Raw genomic sequence first — 21,640 nt, 5'->3', positions numbered from 1 at the left:
CACATTTGTTTACTTGTTGACGAGTTGTCCAAATGTTGTAGATAGAATTCACACATCTGATTAGTGGGGGGACTACGGTCATGCTACTTCACGTGTGGTTGGTGGATCAGAAACACCGCATCACCTGGGAGCTTGTTAGATGCAGAATCTCAGGCTTGCCCCAGACCGCCTACAGCAGAATCTGTATTTTAACAAATGCCCAGGTGATTTATATGCACCTTAAAGTTGGAGAGGTGCCAAGTTAGATAACATCCAATTCCAAAGTTCAGGCTGTATAAGTCTATGAGTTTCTGTGACCAAAGATCAGATTGTATTAAAGTTTTAAAAAATACAACTCACCCACCCCCTGCAATTTTTTCATCACAATGTCAATACGTAAAGCTCTCGGCATTTCAGTTCAATATTTTTTTTATTGAGATTATGATAGATTACAACCTTGTGAGATTTCAGTTGTACATTATTGTTAGTAATGTTGTGAGTACACCACTTCACCCTTTGTGCCCTCCCGCCACCCCCCCTTTTCCCTGGTAACCACCGATCGGTTCTCCTTGTCTATATGTTAACTTCCACCTATAAGTGGAGTCATACAGAGTTCGTCTTTCTCTGTCTGGCTTATTTCACTTTACATAATACCCTCAAGGTCCATCCAAGTTGATGCAAATGGAACAATTTGGTCCTTTTTTATGGCTGAGTAGTATTCCATTGTGTATATATACCATATCTTCTTTATCCAGTCATCAGTTTCTGGGCATTTAGGTTGGTTCCACGTCTTGGCTATTGTAAATAATGCTGTCATGAACATAGGGGTGCATGGGACTCTTGGGATTGCTGATTTCAGGTTCTTAGGATAGATACCCAGTAGTGGGATGGCTGGGTCACAGGGCATTTCTATTTTTAACTTTTTGAGAAATCTCCATACTGTTTTCCATAGTGGCTGCACTAGTTTGCATTCCCACCAACAGTGTATGAGGGTTCCTTTTTCTCCACAACCTCTCCAACATTTGTCATTCTTGGTTTTGGATATTTTTGCCATTCTAACAGGTGTAAGGTGATATCTTAGTGTAGTTTTGATTTGCATTTCCCTGATGATTAGCGATGATGAACATCTTTTCATGTGTCTATTGGCCATACTTATATCTTCTTTGGAGAAATGTCTGTTCATGTCCCCTGCCCATTTTTTGATCGGATTTTTTGTTTTTTTGTTGTTAAGCTGTGTGAGTTCTTTGTATATTATGGAGATTAATCCTTTGTCAGATACGTAGCTTGCAAATATTTTTTCCCAGTTAGTGGGCTGTTTTTTTGTTTCAATCCTGTTTTCCCTTGCCTTGAAGAAACTCTTTAGTCTGATGAAGTCCCATTTGTTTATTCTTTCTATTGTTTCCCTCATCTGAGGAGTTATAGTGTCCGAAAAGATTCTTTTGAAACTGATGTCAAAGAGTGTACTGCCTATATTCTCTTCTAGAAGACTTATTGTTTCAGGCCTAATCTTTAGGTCTTTGATCCATTTTGAGTTTATTTTTGTGAATGGTGAAAAAGAATGGTCAATTTTCATTCTTTTTACATGTGGCTGTCCAGTTTTCCCAGCACCATTTGTTGAAGAGACTTTCTTTTCTCCATTGTAGGCCCTCAGCTCCTTTGTCAAAGATTAACTGTCCATAGATGTGTGCTTTTATCTCTGGGCCTTCAATTCCGTTCCATTGATCTGTGCACCTGTTTTTGTACCAGTACCATGCTGTTTCGATCACTGTAGCTTTGTAGTATGTTTTGAAGTCGGGGATTGCGATGCCTCCGGCTTTGTTCTTTTTTCTCAGGATTGCTTTAGCAATTCGTGGTCTTTTGCTGCCTCATATGAATTTTAGGATTCTTTGTTCAATTTCTGTAAAGAATGTCCTTGGGATTCTGACTGGGATAGCGTTGAATCTGTAGATTGCTTTAGGTAGTATGGACATTTTAACTATGTTTATTCTTCCAATCCACGTGCATGGAATGTCTTTCCATCTCTTTATGTCGTCATCAATTTCTTTCAACAAAGTCTTGTAGTTTTCATTGTATAAATCTTTCACTTTCTCGGTTAAATTTATCCCAAGGTATTTTATTCTTTTCGTTGCAATTGTGAATGGGATTGAGTTCTTGAGTTCTTCTTCTGTTGTTTCATTGTTAGTGTATAGAAATGCTACTGATTTATGTATGTTGATTTTATACCCTGCAAATTGCTGTAGCTGTTGATTGTTTCTAATAGTTTTCCTATGGATTCTTTGGGGTTTTCTATATATAAGATCATGTCATCTGCAAACAGCGAGAGTTTTACTTCTTCATTGCCTATTTGGATTCCTTTTATTTCTTTTTCCTGCTGAATTGCTCTGGCCAACACCCCCAGTACTATGTTGAATAGGAGTGGTGAAAGTGGGCACCCTTGTCTTGTTCCTGTCCTCAGAGGGATGGCTTTCAGTTTTTGTCCATTGAGTATGATGTTGGCTGTGGGTTTGTCATATATGGCCTTTATTATGTTGAGGTACTTTCCTTCTATACCCATTTTATTGAGGGTTTTTATCATAAATGGGTGTTGGATCTTGTCGAATGTTTTCTCTGCATCTATTGAGATCATCATGTGGTTTTTGTTTCTCATTTTGTTAATGTAGTGTATCACGTTGATTGACTTGCGGATGTTGAACCATCCCTGTGTCCCTGGTGTAAATCCCACTTGATCATGGTGTATAATCTTTTTGATGTATTGCTGTATTCAGTTTGCCAGAATTTTGTTGAGGATTTTTGCATCTATGTTCATCAGTGATATCGGCCTGTAGTTCTCCTTCTTTGTGTTGTCCTTGTCAGGTTTGGGGATCAGAGTGATGTTGGCTTCATAGAATGTGTTAGGGAGTACGCCATCTTCCTCAATTTTCTGGAATAGTTTGGGAAGGATAGGTATTAAATCTTCTTTGAATGTTTGGTAGAATTCTCCAGAGAAGCCATCTGGTCCTGGACTCTTATTTTTGGGGAGGTTTTTGATTACTGTTTCTATTTCTTTACTTGTGATTGGCCTATTCAGATTCTCCATTTCTTCCTGGTTCAGTTTGGGGAGGTTGTAAGAGTCCAGGAATTTGTCCATTTCTTCTAGGTTGTTCAATTTGTTGGCATATAGTTTTTCATAGTATTCTCTTATGATCCCTTGTATTTCATTGGTATCTGTTGTGATTTCTCCTCTCTCATTCCTAATTTTATTTATCTGAGATTTCTCTCTTCTTTTCTTAGTGAGTCTGGCTAAGGGTTTGTCGATTTTGTTAATTTTTTCGAAGAACCAACTCTTTGTTTCATTGATCCTTTCTACTGTCTTTTTTGTTTCAATATCGTTTATTTCGGCTCTTATTTTTATTATTTCTCTCCTTCTACTGACTCTGGGCTTTGTTTGTTCTTCTTTTTCTAATTCTGTTAGGTGTCGTTTGAGGTTGCTTATGTGAGCTTTTTCTTGTTTAGTGAGGTGAGCCTGTATTGCAATGAATTTCCCTCTTAGGACTGCTTTTGCTGTATCCCAAATGATTTGGTATGACGTGTTCTCATTTTCATTTGTCTCCAGATAATATTTGATTTCTTCTTTAATTTCTTCAATAATCCATTGTTTGTTCAGTAGTGTGTTGTTTAGTCTCCACATTTTTGCACCTTTCTCTGCTTTATTCTTGTAGTTGATTTCTAGTTTCATAGCATTATGATCAGAAAAGATGCTTGATATTATTTCAACTCTCTTGTATTTATTGATGCTTGCTTTGTTTCCCAAAATATGGTCTATTCTTGAGAATGTTCCATGCGCACTTGAGAAGAATGTGTAGCCTGCTGTTTTTGGATGAAGTGTTCTCTATATATCTATTAAGTCCATCTGGTCTAATTTTTCATTTAATTCTATAATTTCCTTGTTGATTTTCTGTCTGGATGTTCTATCCATTGGTGTTAATGGGGTGTTGAGGTCCCCTACTATTATTGTATTGTTGTTGATGTCTTCTTTTAGTTCTGTTAAGAGTTGCTTTACAAATTTTGGTGCTCCTGTGTTGGGCGCATATATATTTATAAGTGTTATGTCTTCTTGGTGGAGAGTCCCTTTTATCATGATATAGTGTCCCTCTTTGTCTTTCTTTATCTGTTTTGCTTTGAAGTCCACTTTGTTTGATATTAGTATAGCGACACCTGCTTTCTTTTGTTCATTATTAGCTTGGAGTATTGTCTTCCATCCCTTCACTCTGAGTCTGTGTTTGTCTTTGGGGCTGAAGTGTGTTTCCTGGAGGCAGCATATTGTTAGGTCTTGTTCTTTGATCCATCCTGCCACTCTGTGTCTTTTGATTGGGGAGTTCAATCCATTTACATTTAGAGTGATTATTGAAATGTGGGGGCCTACCGCTGCCATTTTATATCTTGTTTTCCAGTTCTCTTCAATTTCCTTTGTTTCTAGTCCCATGGTTTAGTCTGTTCTAATGGAGAGCTGCTACTCTCTGTTGTTGTCCTTCTACTTATTTCCTTTGCTCTTGGTTTCATAGCCCCTTTCCTTTTTTTGATTTTTCAGGAATGAGGGTTTTCCTGAGCATTTCTTGAAGAGGAGGTTTTGTGGCAATGAACTCCCTTAATTTTTGTTTATCTGGGAAAGTTTTTATTTCTCCATTGTATTTGAAGGATATTTTCGCTGGGTAGAGAATTCTTGGCTGCAGGTTTTTGTCCTTCAGATTTTTGAATATATCATTCCACTCTCTTCTAGCCTGTAAAGTTTCTGCTGAGAAATCTGCTGATAGCCTGATGGGGGTTCCTTTGTAGGTTAATTTCTTCTGCCTGGCTGCCCTTAGTATTCTCTCCTTGTCGTTGACTTTTGCTAGCTTCACTACTATATGCCTTGGGGTTGGTCTACTTGCATTGATAAAGTTTGGAGATCTATTGGCTTCTGTCACATGAAGTTCCATCTCTCTCCCCAGGTTTGGGAAGTTCTCAGCCATTATTTCTTTGAATAGGCTTTCTGCCCCCTTCTCCCTCTCTTCTCCCTCTGGTATACCTATAATCGTTAGGTTGCATCTCCTAATTGTGTCAGATAATTCTCAGAGAGTTTCTTCATTTCTTTTTAGTCTTGGTTCTCTCTCCTCCTCTGCCTGCAGCATTTCTATATTCCTATCTTCCAAATTGCTAATTCTTTCCTCCATATTATTGGCCCTACTGTTCAGTGTGTATAGATTTTTCTTAATCTCCTCTATTGTGTTCTTCATTTCCAGTATTTCTGTTTGGTTCTTCTTTATAGTATTGAACTCTTTCGTGACATAGCTCCTGAACTCGTTGAGTTGTCTATCTGAATTCTCTTTTAACTCATTGAGTTTTTTAATGATGGCTGTTTTGAAGTCATCATCATTTAGGTTACATATTTCATTGTCTTTGGGGTTATTTTCTGTGTGTTTGTCATTTTCCTTCTGTTCTGGAGATTTAATATGTTTTTTCATATTGTTTGATGGTGTAGATTTGTGCCTCTGCATAGAGATAGAGTTTAGTTACTGCTTCCACTTGTTTCTACTGGTGTGGTGGGGGGACAGCTGTTTATACTGCACCAACCACGAACCCTATCAGCTGTTGCTAACTGGGCCTGGGCCCCTCCTCGCAGTCACAGTGATCCTGTGGGTTCCCTCTTCAGCTGTGGGGGCCATCACAAGGGGGCTTAATGCTGCTGGTGCCTACTGTTGCAGACCACCGTGATGTGCTCCCTCCTTAGGGTCTGCAGCAGTGTTATGGGCTTTCCCAGTGGCCAGGGGCAGGATCACTTATATTTGCAGCTCTGTCACTGTCGGCGCCCACAAAATCTCACTTGTCCACTATGGGTCACAGCAGAGCTATGGGCATCTTCTGCAGTCTGTGGTTAGCTCACCTAGCTATGCTACTTTTGTCCCAGGGTCTTCCAGCCTTGTGGTTGCCGGGTTGGTGCTCTCTACTAGTGCTGTGCAGAGGCTATCGCTGAGGGTGCTGTGAGACTGTACAGTTTCCCCCTGGGCCACAGAGCCAGGTCGCTGGAACTCCACCCAGCCCCAGTCCTCTCGCCTAGGATCTCGGGGAGCCCCTTGCTCTGTCTGGGGGATAGCTGGAGACCTTGAGTTCAGTGGCAGCTGGCTGGCTGCTGCCCTGCCTGGGATTCTCCTCTTCAGGACCCTCCCAGCATTGTGGATGCTGGGTGGGGCCTCTCCGCTAATGGCAGGTAGAGACTTTGCCTGCTGCCTGGACGGAACACTGGAGTTTCTCTGCCGGGCCGTGGAGCCAGCCGCTGGAGCTCCACCCAGCCCCAGTCCTCTCCCAGGAGATCTCTGGTAGTCCCGAGCCCCTCCCGGGCGAAAGCCCGGTCAGTGGAGCCGTCGGTGGCAGCCGGCGGGCCACCGCGCTGTTTGGGATTCTCTCCGGGAGCTTCCTAGCGTTGTGGATGCTGGGAGGGGCCTCTCCTCTAATGGCAGGTAGAGACTTTGCCTGCTGCCTGGATGGAACTCTAGAGTTCCCCCCCCCGGGCTGCGAAGCCGGCCACTGGAGCTCCACCCAGCCCCAGTCCTCTCCCAGGAGATCTCCGGTAGTCCTGAGGCCCTCCCGGGTGAAAGCCCGGTCAGTGGAGCTGGTGGCGGCAGCTGGCAGGCCGCCGCACCATTTGGGATTCTCTCCAGGACCCTCCCGGTGTTGTGGATGCTAGGCGGGGCCTCTCCTCTAATGGCTACGGGTTTTCCCCGCCACCTCAGGTGTGTAACTCTGGAGCTTCCCTCTGGGCTTAGGTGTAATTGCGGGGGGCTTAGGTAGGGCTCTGGTCACCTGTTTCCACCATCGCTCCTCTGGTGTGCGCTCCCTCCTGCCCTTGGTGTGTGGCAATGTTCTGGGGGCGTCCGCTGGAAGAAAGCAACTTGCAGGTACTAGGCTGTTCGTGGGTCCGGGTAGAAGAGTTTTCACCTATCTCCACCTCCTCCTGGAGGGAAGTCCGTCCGCCTTCCGATGTATAGCAGCGTGGGTCTCTCAGGTGTCCTGAGATGCTATATGGATATCCTTTGTTAAGCGATGAATGTCCAATTAGTTGTAGATTCGAAGGGGGAGACACAAAGAAGACTACTCTCGCCGCCATCTTGGTAACTCTGTCCAATAAAATATTTCTCAGTTCAATTTTTTAAAAAGATATTTATTTGGTGTTGCTGTGTGCCAGGTATTGTTCTAAGCACCAGAATACAAATGTGAATAAGATGCAGGTATGTCCCTAAGCAGAACAGATTTAAAAAACCCCAAAAACTAATACTGTGTGAGGAATGCAGTAATAGAAGCGTTAAGACACAGGGAGCTCAGAAGAGATTACTCTTGAGTAGGGTTTGAGGAGCAATCATGGAGGGCTGCCTGGGGAGGTGACCTCTGAGGTGTGATTTGAAAAACAACTAGGACTTCATTAGTTGGACAAAGCAGAGGAAGGACTTCAAGAGGGGGAGCTGTTCTCCTTGAAAAAGGTCACTTAAAATTGTAACTACAAATCAAGAAGTTTTTATCAGAAATCAATCATTATTATGCTTTGAATCTGTACCTATTCTTGTGCTGCCTCAGGCACTTGCGACCTCCACTCCAGCTTCTACTCTATATTCTCCAAGACAGACAAAAACGTCTTCCTGGACTTAGTCATTCTTTCCATTATGCTATTTTATTTAAGATGCATTCAGGTGTAATTTAGTGATATTTTTATGATTAAATGTTATAATTATAATGTCTTTTCATAGCCATTCGCCTTTAACAGTATGAATATTGTGTAATAGAAAAATAATTCTGAAATATAGAGTAATTCTTCACTCATAACAACAGGAATGGGTGACATATACAGGCTTGGTTTCAAGAATAAATTTCTTTCTTTTCAAACTGCAATTTACTCCCAGGAATGTAATTCTTATTTAATGAACCTGAAAATGAAATGGTATTTTCACCCCATCACACAGTAGAGAATGCAATTTACATATACTGTTCTACTTCCCCTGACGCCATCAGCTGTGTGGTTACAGAAGGGATCAACTTAATAGAAATTAAGCATGGCTCGTCTGCTCTTGTACCCACTTAGTAATGCAGGACTTTTCTTTCCTGTTAATGTCTCACCCAGTTTTTCCTGGGAGTTCTTGATGGCATCTCACATGCGTCCACCAACAGTTCTGCCCAGAACATGTGACGTCTGCCATGATCTTCAGCCTCAGTTCATCCTTGCTGGGATCTGCTCCCGGCCTTTCCCCATGGCACATCACCACAACGGAATCTGTGTCATAGCCAGGGGTGTTCGCTCTGGAGTCCCAAGTGAACCAGAGGCAGACTTAGAAATGATGCAAATCACCATTCCCAATCTGTCCACCCTTTGCCATCTAAGCCTCAACATATGCTGCTTGTCCCACAGCATCTGATCAGAGATTTGCTGTTGAGGAAATTGTCTACATCTATGGAGAAAGAAAAAAGTGGGTTCCTACTTGCCTTCATATAAAAAAGTGGATTGCAGATGGATTCAATGTTGAAACTGATGTGGATCAAGGCTGCCCCAGGGAGAGAAGCCCAAGGTGTTCTGGCCTGCATGCTGATCTATATCACCCTCCAGGAAGCATAGGACATCCTGACCTGATTCATATCTAAAGCTATACAACCACATGGTAACCAGACCCCACCTGCACTCATACCATTTTAACAACTTTTTTACATGATCTTTCTTTTGTCTAGTAAAAAATAACTCACATACTTATAATATAAATTTATATTATAAATTTAGCTCTACCTTCAACACACTGCAGCTCTTCACTGCCCATGGGTCCTGTCCTCATGCTTACAGCTTTTCACTGCCCATGGGTCCTGTCCTCATGCTTACAGCTTTTCACTGCCCATGGGTCCTGTCCTCATGCTTACAGCTTTTCACTGCCCATGGGTCCTGTCCTCATGCTATTCTCTGAATAAAAGAGCATTACTACCAAACCTTGAGAATCCAAGAAATCTTTCTTTCAACTGCCAAGCCCACATCATTTCTTCTGGTGGCCCATATGGGGATCTTGCTTCACCAGCTTGTGAGCTGAAGTTCTGGTAAGTGCCCTTTTCTTCCTTGTGCCTTCTTCTTTCTCAAGGATGGATCTAAATTCACTTCTCCATCGGGAACCTTCTCAGACAGCTGTATGAATCCACATTTGCTGCCCATGGCTACTCTACGGGGCAAACCATGGCATTCAGCCCAAAGAGAATCAGTACCTTAAGCCTGAGGGTGACGAAGCATGAATTAATCCACTCCTTCCTAATCCTGTCTCTAATATATAAATTTTACATGGGCACGGGTCGACCCCTTAAGTCATTAGGAGAGTCACCAATCACTAAGACTCCCATGGCAGGTTTCTCTTCTTAAGGCTGGATTGGCATCCCTTCCTATGGCTCCTGACCACACTCTGAACTGCGAGAAAGTCCCAATCAGGACTCCAGTTCAAGGAAAGTACCAAACTCTAACCATTGGTTGGGTATGGGAACCCCTTCTTGGGAGAATGGCTCCAGGACACAATTGGGTAGAACGTCCCTGAGACCGGCGGAAAATTCTTCACTGTTTTTCTCTTTTATCTCTGGGACCATTCACCAGGCACCTATTACTGCCAGGCATAATAGGGAAGATATACAAGAGATGCAATGCCAGGTGACACCCCCATCACCCCTTGCTATAGGAACCCCAAAGGCAGAACAACGGGTAGGATTATGCCCTAGGTTCAGGGGGAAGTTTCAAGGTAATAGACCCTTTTCTTTCATCTCTCTTAAAGTTACAATGGCCATTTTGGGCTCCTTTTGAGCTTTGCAATCGAGAAACAGAGAAATCTTTAAAGAAGAGTCACCCCTTTAAAGGCTCCACCCCTGGGGGCCCCCACACTGGTTTCCAGGTCTGATCACCCCAGCAACCCCAAGTGGGGTGCCCTCTCTTGGAGGTTAACCTGTTGAGTGCTTTAGGTGCCTACTGAAATGGTTATGAGGATAGGAGACCTGTGATTTATTCTGTGAACTGTCCTGTCGGGGTTGTGTGCCTGGTACGGGACCTGTTGTGTGACCTTTATCCTGATAACGCTTGGGAAGAGGTCTGAGCACAAGGCCTGATTTACTCTTTTCCGTTCTTTGTCTGTCTTATTTGTCACCTCCTCTGTTGTCACCAAGTCGAGGTTAAGTTCAGGCTTGACCTGAGCAGAACCTGGACCTTCTGTAAAATCGAAAACTTGGAAACTTTCTGCCAGGGACCTAACTCTCAACACCAGAATTGGGAGCCCCAGCCTCCAGCCAGTTCCATGCCTTTGCCTCTTGCTTCCCTGGCTCCCCTTGTGCTGGCTCAGGGATTAAGTGCCTGGGCTGAGTGAGACTTGACCAAATCTTATAACTACATTGATGCCTGTAGTCGGGCTCTGCACCTTTCTCCAGCTGCTGTCAGTTGGACATCAGCTTTACCACCATGGACAATACTTCAAGCATCCCCGGAGACCCCACCCCTTGGGTGCATTCTAATTGGAAACACTTTCAATTGGATGGGTTATGCCCCAGAAACTCCATCTTGGAGAAAAATTGAGGGGTTTCTCTCTGCCTTTATGATGTAGTTGGACAGGTAGATCAACCTATAATGTCACTTGAGTTACAACCCAATTTCTAAGAAATCAAGAGCAACTGTCCTTGGAAAATCCTTGTAAGACTAGAAATGCAGCTCTAGAGGCAGTTCAGATTCAACCCATTTCCCATACCTCAAAGAGCTTGAAAATCCTGTGGGGACTGTCTAGCCCATCACTAATTCCTAAGACTGAAGGGAAAAAAGGGGGAAAGGCCAAAAAACGGCCACAAGAGTACCCTCACCAAAAACTTAGCATCTTGAGTGTCTTCTCCACAAATATTAGCAAAGAGGCTCAAAACAAAATTTGGATTCATAACTGGTGAGCTTTCTATTACTGCACCTGATTCATGGCAGTAATTTTAAAACAATAGCTGTGGAGACTCTGTGTATGTGTGTCTATATGTACATTACATATGCATGATATTTTACCTCTGGATGGTATGGCCAAAATTAAGAGCTCTGTTTAATTGGTTTATAGTAAGCACTTACATAAATTCTAAATGTAATAGAAATTAACCCAATGTCTTTTAAAGTTAACATGATATAGATTAATCTTCGGTAAATGAAAGCTTAAGTTTGTTGGTTTGATTGAAATAGACATGTCCTTAGAGTTGTCAGTATTTGAATATGATGCAGGCATGCAGCCTGGGTTTAATAGTCAAATAAGCTCATGTTGTCTGTTACAAACTTGTCAGAAAAATAATAGCTTTAAATGATAGCTAATTTTGTCTAATGTCTCATGAGGTTTTCATGGGTAATCTGAACATAATTGTTGGAAACAAATGATTTCAATAGATGAAAATGGGTGAGAGTTTGTGGGTACAATAATTGTTTTATGGTCTGTATGCTTGAAAAAAGAACAGCTTCCTAATTGGTAACTTAAAACTTGAGGGTTTTGCCAAGTTGAGTAAATGATAAAAATCTGTTGAGTATCTGAGTCATTTTTGGATAGGATGGGACACTGAAACATTTTTGTTGAAAATGTCTAAGTTATTTACTTTTGGCTTCTTATTGCAGAGAGGCTAAAGGATGTTTGGGTCTATTAGTAAACAAGCTTTGTGTTTTATTACTATCAAGTAACATGTTTCTGGAAATTTTGAAAAGTGTTTAGAATGCTGATATAATAGTTCATAATTGCTTACCTTTTTAGTTTTTACTAGGGTCTGATAAGGGTTAAAAATTCTAATTAATACATGCAATTAAAGCTACTAAAAATTAGTAAGGAAAACAGCTCTGTACTCAAGGTTTGTAAAGTGTATGTTTTCAGTAAAGAAGGTATAAAGAATGGAAGTATTTTTGTTTGTTGGGTTAAGAAAGATAAATTCGTCTTAATGTACTAGAAGGGAACAATGAAAACATGGGACAAATTCTGAATGTAAAAAGAAAGTTGTAGAAGGTTGTGAAGGAGAAATTCTGAAGGGAGTTTTATGCCTGGTCAAGTTACCTATGATTAAAGTAAATCCAATTAAGTAAATGAGTTTTAACGTCAAAAATAAGCTGGTGCAAAAAATTAAAATTTGGTTTTCTCCCTCAAAAGAATATTCAAATCCTGAATGAAGGCTTTCTTTTGACCTGGTAGAAGGAAGAAAATTTCTCTGAGGATTTTCAGAGGGCCCCTAAGACTTCTCAAAGAAATTTGTTCTCTCTTCCTATAAGGAGGAACATACTAAACCAATTAGGCTTATTTGGTCTATTAAATTACATGGGAAGCATTGTCAAATAAGTGATGATAAACTTTCTTAGGTGGTATTATGTGGGTGAATGCTATTGATATAAATTTTTTTTTTTTAAGATTTTACTTTTTTTTCCCTTTTTCTCCCCAAAGTCCCCAGTACATAGTTGTGTATTTTTAGTTCTGGGTCCTTCTAGTTGTGGCATGTGGGATGCCGCCTCAGCATGGCCTGATGAAAGGTGCCATGTCCGTGCCCAGAATCCGAACCGGCAAAACCATGGGCCACCGAAGTGGAGCACGCAAACTTAACCACTCGGCCACGGGGCTGGCCCCTAAATGTTTTAAAATTATATATAACATTCCTAAAATTCTGATCTGTCCTAGTTGTCTGCCATAATTCTAGTTATTATCTTGAAGTGTTGTATGTCACAGAAGTAGCCAAGTTTCTTTCTCAATTGCCCTTTTGAGTCTTTTGTCATTTGCAGATAGCTGCTGTTTTATTCTGATGCTTTTTACTTTTGCAAATATGTTTCATCTTCAGAGAAATTCATGGAAAGGATTCTGACACAGGATTCTAGGATACAGGTTTCTGATAAACTTTCAGATGGTAAAACTGAACTGGGTAAGAAATTACAGAATTCTAACAGAGAAACTGACCTCATAAAACTGCTAACAGAAGATTAAGATCAAGAACCAATTATGCAGGACTGTATGAACTGATGAGGATGATTATAATTTTTTACGACTTTTGTTTGAAATATTGTTGACTTTTGATGGTCTGTTTTGTTTTCTCAGATTTAAGGAAATCTTTTTCTCTTATGCTATTTGGTGAAATTATACCTTTGTGAGCAGAAATGAAACATTTATCTTTTCTCTCTACCTGATCCCTCCAGAATTTGGAAACTCTTTGTGAGTATTGTTTTCATGGGAGTATAGTTATTTGTATAAGTTCAATAAGAATCTGTTCTCCTTATAACAGAAAACATTTGGAAACATTGGTTACATTACTGAGGCTTTGAGTGGAATGTCATATTCGAAAGAAACAAACAGACTCAGATATGACAAGACATCTTTTGAGGAGTAAAGGTTGACTTCCTGGAATAAAGCCACTTGGATATATTGGCCTGGTACCTTGTCTACAGAGATTCCAGCAATCTTACCTGGTAAATAAGGAAGGTCACTTATCTGGCAGGTGCCTGGAACCTTGAAATATTTTGGGGGACCTCGAGAAGAGAGTAATCCACCCAAATGTGTAGGTATTGCAGGCAAAATCTGATGGCAAGTCCTCAGCTTGGCTTTTCTGGCCTCAAGAGGCCTTTAAAGTTCAATCTGAGATTCCTCATAAAAATTCCAGCAAAGCAGGTTTAAAAGAGCCTATATGATCAATTGCTATTCTTGCTGCAGTTATGAAAATGCTTGGACCAAGTGTTATCAAAACTACACTTATTTTACAAACCAGTTAATCTTAATTTGGCTATCTTTTGTAAAAAATGAGGGTGATTTTAGAAAAATTATTTTTCAGTAGAAGTTATAGTACATATTCATGGATATTAGATTCTAGCTCTTCTCTTCAAGATTCATCTATTACGAATCATAATGTCTCCTTGTGGCCATCCATCTCTGATACCTGGGAGCTCCCTGGCCACAATTAAACCTTTTCCTTCAACACTATTGCCCAAATACTAACTAGATTCGCCTTGTCACAGGTGGATTACAAACAACGAGTTCCTAAGATAAAGTTCCCAGCCTATTAATACACACAGGATGGACTATATCAAATTTGGGACGAATATATTTGCCTCACTCCTACTAGTGGTCAACTCAGTCAAAAGGCCACTCTATGTTGGGAACAAACCAATCACACTTGTGATATGTGGCCTAATAGCACCTGACCTATGGGACAAATTCCCTGTTTATGTGTTCTCATATCATAGCCTTAAAAATACTGATTGGTTTGGGACTGACTGGGATAGATGGCCCAGCATACGTTGGTTAGCCCCTAATGACAATCAGTGGTTATGTGGCTGCAACTTATGGCCTTGGCTGCCACCTGGATGGATTGGAAGATGCACCCTAGGCTTCGTCTGGATGCAAGGTAGAACTACATTTAATATATCTCCTCCTGCTAACCTACCCAACCTACAACAACGCTGGACCTGTTCCGTCTTCCACTGGTATGATCACCTTGCCTCAATTTTTCCTTCCCCAATTAGGAATTGAAAGTGTCATCTGGCACATGGAAGCCCTAAACAAATTTACCATGAAGGCATTACACGATACACAACATAGCCTTTTGCTGCTCAATTTAGAAGTATCCCAAATGTGTAAGGCAGTCCTCCAAAACCGAATGGCACTGGATGTCTTCACGGCAGCACAGGGGGGCACTTGTGCCATTATAAAAACCAAATGTTGTGTCAATATTCTTGACTATCATCAAAATATCTCTGGCCACCTCTCTGATATGAGTCACCAAATTAAATCCTTGTCTGACCCTACCCTATCCCTAAATTGGTTGGACTCCTGGTCAGGTCCAGGTCTCTGGACTACTATCAAAGCTTTATTCATTGGGTTAATCATATTGCTTGTACTTCTTATTATAATTTGTTGTATATCTCATTGTTTGTCTTCCACATGTCAACACAGTTTTGCCTCGTGGACCGCTTTTCATCAAATGACTCTCTCATCTCCAGAGGATCTGTATACCTGGTCAGCCTTGGACTCCATAAGCACAACCTTCCAGTCCACTGAACTTCCTGCCTGTACCTCTATGTCACCATTTAAGGACAGCTCTACTTCCTTGTATGGCTGGAAGTAGTTAAAGATTGACCATCATCATATCCCCAAAGGATTTCGAGGCCAAATGGGTTGAGGGGGGGATTTTATGACGTCGATCAAGGCTGCCCCAGGGAGAGAAGCCCAAGGCATCCTGGCCTACATGCTGATCTATATCATCCTCTGGGAAGCATAGGATGTCCTGACCTGATTCATATCTAAGGCTATACAACCACATGATAACCAGACTCCACCTGCACTGATACCATTTTAACAACTTTTTTACATGATCTTTCCTTTGTCTGGTAAAAAAATAACCCACATACCTATGCCTTATAAATTTAGCCCTACCCTCTGCACACTGTAGCTCTTCACTGCTCATGGGTCCTGTCCCCATGCTATTCTCTGAATAAAGGAGCACTACTACCACACCTTGAGAGTCCAAGAAATCTTTCTTTCAACTCCTTGGCTCGCCAATCCCGAATCAAAACTATACAGAGAAGGTAGAAGAACACATTTCTCATAAAGAATTGAGAGAGCCAGCCCTGATGGCCTAGCCGTTAAAGTTTGGCATGCTCTGCTTCAGTGGCCCAGTTTGGTTCCCAGGCAAGGAACCACACCATTAGTCTGTCAGTAGCTGTCCTGTGGTGGTGGCTTACATAGAAGAACTGGAAGGATGTAAACTAGAATATACAACTATGTACTAGGGCTTTGGGGAGGGAAAATAAAAAGAAGACTAGCTACAGATGTTAGCTCAGAGTGAATCTTTCCCAGCAAAAAAAAAAAAAAAAAAAACAAAATTGAGGAAGGACTTTTAAGCAAAACCCTCAGGTAAGACATCATAAAGATTAAAGATGGATGGACTTTATCATTTCCATGCTAAGGCTTTGTGTTTTATAAAGGAAATTACAGGAAAAGATCACAAATGATGGACTATAAGATATTTGCAATGTCCCAAATCAATGAGGACCTTATATCTAAATACATAAGAAACATCTACAAATCAATATTGAAAAATAGAAAACTCAATTGAAAATTGGGCAAAAGACATAAGTTGGATAGTGTGCATTGTTGGTGGGATGCATGAATCAATGCCCTAGGGGTGTGTAGGCAGGTGCTGCCATCTTGGTCTGGTCAGGTTAAGTATACATATACCTGTCACCCAGCATGTATGTGTGCATTGTTGTTACATAGCGTGACATATGAGGGCATTTATCTCAGCTTGGTTTGTAGAAGGAAGTTGAAGGTTATCTAGGTGTCCATCACTAGGGAAATAGCTAAGTAAAGGTGGTTGATGTACACTGTGGAATATTATACACCAATTAGAAACCAGGAGCTAACAAAAGAGTACACATAGCAGCATGGGACAGATCTTTCAATAATAACAACATGAAAATTAAGATAAATATAATAGTTAAAATGACATCTATAGGACAGTACCAATTATATTAAGTCATGATACATGCAAACAAAATAACACTACATTTTTCTTTGAACTCTCCAGGAGATGAGTTATCCAGATGGTGAGCCTCCCAAACTGATCATTTGATTTCTTCCATTCTCTTTCCTTTCCCCTACTTCTCCCCTCCCCTTTCCTCTTTCATCTCTTTGTTTAATTTATCCAGGTTTTGTCCATAAGTGTCAGTATAAACCCACTACCAACATTTTTCTACACTGTAGTCATGCCATGAGGAGAAACAAAAACAACTTATTCTACAAGGGCTTAACATGAGCTTAGATACTTGAGAATGCTGCTGGGTCCTTGGGTTTGGGTTGGTGTTGGGGAATATATGATTTATTGCAGAGAGAGCAATTGATCTCTCTCTCCCTATAAAAATCAGCCAGCCTACATGGAAGGAAACCTCAGATACTCAGGAACCAACCACTGGAGAAAGAATATTCAGAGCAACCTAGCCTGTTGCTTGAATTGCTTTCCTTGTTCTTGCAATCACCATGGATCATTGGGCCTGCCTAGTGGAGAGGAATCAATATCTAGTACAGTTGAAGAATATCAAGATATTTCTCAAATTCCACACCTGGGCATATATCCTAGAGAAAAATCACAGCACATATGCACAAAGAGACAGGTACAAGAATGTTCATGGCAGCAGTGTTTTTAATAGCAAAAAAATGTGCACAACCTAAATGTCTATTAACAGCTGAATGTAAATTCTAATATGCAATAGACTACTGCAAAGCAATGAAGATAAATGAATGAAAGCTGTATCTATGAAAAGCTACAGATCTTGCAAAACTAATGTTGAATAACAAAGTGTAGAAGGATATGTACAGTACACCATCATTTACATAAAGTTTAAAAACATGCCAAATGATATTACACATTGTAAAGGACACGTAACTATGTGGTAAATATACCAAGAACTGCATGAGGCTGATACAAAAGCTGTCAGGCCTCTTATCTGAGGAGGAAGAGAGAAATGTGGGACCAGGGGAGTTTCCTCAAAGTTTTCCAACTGTCTGATGTTTCCTTCTTTAAGAGAAGGATCCAAAGCAACATGCAAGTTGCCAGGATATGACAGATCTGGGTGATAGATACACAGGAATTGACTGCAGAAAATTACAGAGAATAATGTTCGCTTTAAGTGTGTCATACAAAAATCAGAATGCAAATCAATAGGTGGTAAGTAGCAATATAAACAAAGTCACCCACACATCTAGTTGTGCTCACCTAGATCATGGCCAGGGCAGGGGTTGTACTCGTCACCCTCGACCTCCACATACTCCATTGCCCACCTTATAACCCAAACCATAAAAACGGCAAAGCAGGGCTCTGTAGTGCATCAAAAAGAGTTTTATGAAAACAATATAGCTCATATCTCTGAACAAATATGTGAGTGGTTTGCTCTCTTCAGTGAACACTAGATAATGGCCATAGAGAAAACTGAGAGGAAAAAACAAACAGAAGGAAAACAATCTAGAATTGAAGAAAGGCATGCGCTGCCAGATGGAAAAGATGCACTAAATTCTAGGCAGAATGAATGAAAGAAAATTCCAGACCTAGACACAACCTTGTGAAATTCAGACTGCAAGTAAACAGAAGAAATAGATCTTCTAGGTGTGTGTGGTGGGGACCCTCTAAAGCAACAAGACTGACAGTTAGCAAACTGATACAAAAAGAAGGTGGGGCAATAACATCCATGTTCTCAAGGAATGTAATTTTGAACCTAGAATCTCACATGTAGCCAGATAATCAGTTAAGCATAAGAGCAAAGTAAAGGTATTTTCAGACATACAAGATTCAAAAAGGTTACATTCCACATCAGCCTTATGGGAAAATTCCTCTAGGCGATATTGGATACAGGAAACTGTGCGGTCCATTCTAAGAAAACTGGGAAGGGAAGTGCTAAGATGATATTTACTCAGATAATAACAGATTGCTACTGGAAAAGGAAGTCAAAAGGCTCTGGCAGGGAGGGATGTCTCCAGGAAATTCCGATTCCATGGAACAGATAATACGATTGAGATGCCAGACCGTGTTTGGGAGAAGCACATGCGACAGATTAAAGATGGTTATAGATTCTTTGTCATTCCTCCAATTGAGAGGCGAAGCCTAGTTCTCTTCTCGAATTTGGTCTGTTCTGGTGGCTCAGTTGACCAACAGAAAATTGCTGAGTAACTTTCTAGACTATCCCATAAGAATTGCAGCTTCTGCCTGGTTTTCTTGGGATGCTTGCACTTGAGAGGCTCCATCTTGGAAGTCAGCCGCCTTGTAAGAAGTGCTGTTATCTTGAGAATGCTATGCTATAAGAAGCCCAAGCCTCGGAGAGAACTCACTTGTAAGACTCTGCTTGACAGCCTCAGCTGAGTTCCCAGCTGAGGCTAACTGCTAGCCAATGAGGAGTCATCTCAAAGCCCCGTTAAAAGGATTCCTGGACCCAACTGCAACATACGTATGTGTGGAGGCTTCCTCACACCACTAAGCAGTTCTCAGGCACCAGTAGGGTGTCCGAGAACTCGACTCAATTCTGACGCTATCCACCCAGAGATAGCATCAGATTCCGCAGGTAAAGGTCCCAGTTCCACAAGACGGCGCTCCACTTCAGACGCCAATCACAAGCCTAGGTTGTTACCTGTGCTTCTTACCAAGTGGCTACAAATTGGAGGTTCCAACGACCCCCCCAACTCAGGATGCCAATTGCAAGTCTAGGTTGTTACCTGTACTTCTGATTGACTAGCTGTAAGTCAGAGGTTTCCATGACTCCCTCCTTGGGTTCGACTAATTTGCTAGAACGGTTCACAGAACTCAAGAAAACCCACTCACTAGATTACCAATATATTATAAAGGATATTAAAGGATACGAACCAACAGCCAGATGAAGAGATACATAGGACAAGGTCCCGAATAAAGGAGCTTCTGTCCCTGTGGAGCTTGGGGCCCAGCACGGTGACATGTGGAAGCTTTCTGGTTCCCCAGCATGGAAGCTCTCCGAACCCCCTCCTTTTTGGGTTTTTATGGAGGCTTCATTATGTAGCCATGATTGATTAAATCATTGGCCACTGGTGATTGATTCAACCTCCAGCCCCTCTCCCCTCCCTGGAAGTCCACGCCTCTAATCATGATTGGTTCCCCAGGCAACCAGCCCCCATCTTTAGGCGCTTTGCAAAAGCCACTCATTAACATAAACCCAGCTGTGGGGAAAGGGCTTGTTATGAATAACAAAACACCCATTTCACCTTTATGGCTCTGCAGGGATTTCAGGAACTGAGGACAGGAGACCAAATATTGTAACAAAAGATGCTCCCATTGCTCTTATCACTTAGGAAATTCCAAAGGTCTTGGGAGCTGTGAGCCAGGAACTTTGGATGAAGACGAAATGTATCTGAGAAATATATTTTGGTCATCTGAATGGCCAAATATGTACATTTTTTTCAAATCACAATATTGCACCTGTCAAGCCTCAGATGACGCTGGCCTCATCACCACCTGATTGCAGCTGCCTGAGAGATCGCAACTGAGAACCACGCAGCTGAGCCAATTCCCAGACCCCAGAGAGATAATAATAAATTGTTCTCTAAGCGCCTACATTTTGGGGTGGTTTTTAATGCAGCAATAGATATTCAGAAGAGCACATTTCATTTTATCAGTAGGAAAAAACGTAATCCTTTAGAAACCCCAGGAACATTTTTAAAAACCAAAAACCTGGTAAGTAAATACAAAGGAATCTAAATGCGGCATGCTGTTGAGAAATCGATGCTATTTAAGGAAAGAGAATCTATTTTATTTGATTCTTTCAAATGACTTGGGAGCCATGCTGTAACCACAGGACCAGGAACAGAATTTGCCACCCCAAAATATGCCTCTTTGGCATAAGGGCTCTTTTGAGCTGATGACTATTAAAAAAACAGCAGACATAGGAAAAGCTCGGGAAACCTGGTAGAAGTTACCCATTTGTAAGGGACATTTACATGTATAAGAGAAATCTCCATTTGTAAGGGTGCCCCTTTTTCTGCGCCAGAAAGAGGAAGATGACTCTAAATCTCTAGAAACTTATCAATGGAGAAGGCAGATGACTTCAATCTGCATAACAACTTGACCTTTGTGTACTGTACTTTTCCTGGTCACCTCCCATCACTGACCTCATCTTAACAACAGGATGTTAACAGGGGCAGTGAGCCAGTCAGGAGCATGCGCAGAAGAGAAAACTTTGATCTGCCAATCGAAACTCGTCCTGCCAGTGCTTCAGCACACCAGCCTGCCCTCCCTGAGTCCTTAAACCTAGCCCCACACCCTGGATTGGGGAGACAGAGTTGAAGGCCTCTTCTTCTGTCTCCTAGCCAGTTGACCTGGCAATAAACTGCCTCCTCTCTCAAAGACTGATGTGCCATGGTAATGGCTTCTGCGCGCATTGGGTAGTGAGAGTTTGTTCGGTAACAATGACATTGGGTGCGTAGAAAAGGAATCATCTCAGCACAATAATAATCATAATGCAAATGCTGATTATTGGCTTGCAAATTGTAAATCCAACCTAAGTCAAAGCAAGAATGGCTTCATTTCAGTTAGAGAAATGAAAATGTTACCAACCTTGACAAGCAAAAGACAGTAAGATGAACTTGCCCTTTAAGAATGAGGGCTCAGCTTTGGTTAAAGGGACCCTATAAAGCAATCACATTGAACTTTTGTCAGGCTAACGTAGGGCAGAAAATTGCCTTGCTCTGGCATATTTATGAATATTCTGTCTACTACAGAACTTCTGGTTAATGCAATACAAGTTGTGTTCCATTTACTTTCTTTTGTCTTATGAGACTTCTTCCCTTGATGTTTCACGAGGTTGAAAGTCCAATCGGGTAAAACCTCACTTCAATTTGTATGCAGCCTGTAGTCATCTCCTTTGGAAATATTAATCATAGGCTTTCTGTGTGTATTTCAATATTTAAACACATTTTAACTAATTTCAGTCACAAGACAATGTTTAGTGCAGGAAAGAGTCAGGCTCCTTAAATTATATCTGTTGTTAATCATTTAACACAGTAATTCTCAGACTTGAGCATGCATGCATTAGAATCATCTAGAGGGCTTGTTAAATCACAGGTTGCTGGGCCCCATCCTCAGAGTGTCTGATTCAGCCGGTCTGAGACCCGGG

General features: G+C 41.4%; 1 long non-coding RNA gene across 1 annotated transcript; it reads left to right on the top strand.

Moving 5' to 3' along the window:
• Window positions 1-582: 582 nt before the first annotated feature.
• LOC138921775 (uncharacterized) lies at window positions 583-15,469 on the top strand. The gene is made up of 2 exons (XR_011434661.1): window positions 583-9,057; window positions 13,062-15,469. It is a non-coding gene; the product is annotated as an uncharacterized lncRNA (long non-coding RNA).
• Window positions 15,470-21,640: the final 6,171 nt, after the last annotated feature.

The sequence above is a fragment of the Equus caballus genome, chromosome X, assembly GCF_041296265.1.
Source record: "Equus caballus isolate H_3958 breed thoroughbred chromosome X, TB-T2T, whole genome shotgun sequence".
Taxonomy (NCBI): Eukaryota; Metazoa; Chordata; class Mammalia; order Perissodactyla; family Equidae; genus Equus; species Equus caballus.
Note: the sequence above shows the minus strand (reverse complement) of the source record. Positions and strands in the feature narration are given on the sequence as shown.